This window comes from Meleagris gallopavo, chromosome 25 (genome assembly GCF_000146605.3).
Source record: "Meleagris gallopavo isolate NT-WF06-2002-E0010 breed Aviagen turkey brand Nicholas breeding stock chromosome 25, Turkey_5.1, whole genome shotgun sequence".
In the NCBI taxonomy this organism is placed as follows: Eukaryota; Metazoa; Chordata; class Aves; order Galliformes; family Phasianidae; genus Meleagris; species Meleagris gallopavo.
The window spans coordinates 2061847-2063057 of NC_015035.2; positions in this window are offsets into that span (position 1 = coordinate 2061847).

Below are 1211 nucleotides of genomic sequence, written 5' to 3' on the forward strand. Positions count from 1 at the left end.
CCCCCCCGTCCCCTAAGCTGCTCCCTGCTGGGGGCAAAGCTGCTGCTCTGGGCAAAATGCAACAGCAGCACTCGGTGTGCTGTGAACGCAATGCCACACGTGCAGCCCACTGCCCACATCCCCCGTGGGTGCACCCAGTGCTGTTCCCATCATTGCATTGCAGTTTTGCAGAGCATCGTTGCCCATTATTTTCCCATTGCATCGCTGCGTCGGAAGCTCCTTGAATGCACTTTGTGTTAATTGGAGGGCAGTTTTTGCTCGGCCTCTGCTTTTTGCTGCAGGAATAGGGAAACGGGGAGGGGGGTAGGAAGGGGTGGGTGCACCACTGTGTGCATCTCTGTGTGCTCTGACCTCGGGCTGAGGCACAGGAATTGCAGCAAAGCCTTTGGGGGTTGCAATAATGTGGTGCTTGGGAGAGAGAGGGGGCAAATTCAGAGGCCAAACCTCAGCATTGCAGGAATGAAAGGGACGTGGATGTGCAATAGGGGGAGAGGAGCAGCAGCGAGGTGGGGTGCAGAGCTGGGACCGCACTGCGTAGGAGCTCTGTGCTGGGAGCTGCAGGGAGCAATGCGAGATGTTCCCCTCCTGGCAGTAGGGATCTGCAGAGCTCTGCTGGGAGAAAAGGGGAGCTCTGGGGTTGGACACAACCAGAGGGAGGTGGGGACACCAGGGTTCAGCTGCAGCCCCATCAGCGATGACAAACCTGGGGGTCCTGGCTCCCCCCAGCTCAGTGCCACCCCATGGGGTTCCATAGAGAAACGCAGCCCTGAAGCAGCTGTCGGTGTTTGCAGGGCTGGAAAAGCACCAGGAACTATTTGGGGGCTGTGAGTCAGTGCAGAACAGCGTGGCCCCATACACGAGTCCAGCCCTGTGCCCCCCCCACTGCCCTCTGCAACCCCCATTCCTGCAATCCCAATCCCCCAGGACCTCCACCCCTTTGGGATCCCCATTACTCCAGCAGGGTACCCCAGCAGCACGCAGCCCTCCCACCTCCCAGGGCTTCCCCTGCACTGCAGGAGGGGTGCAGCTGCTCAATGCCCCCCCCAGGCACTTATCTGCAGCTCCCAGGGGCTGCTGTGTGCTGATAAGCACTGGGTGCTGCTGCACGCTGACCCCCACCCCGTATCACAGGATGGGGGTGGTGGTGAGGGAATGAAGCTGAACTCGGGGGGCAGTTGGGCAAAAGAACAACCACCACCCAGTAATAATTA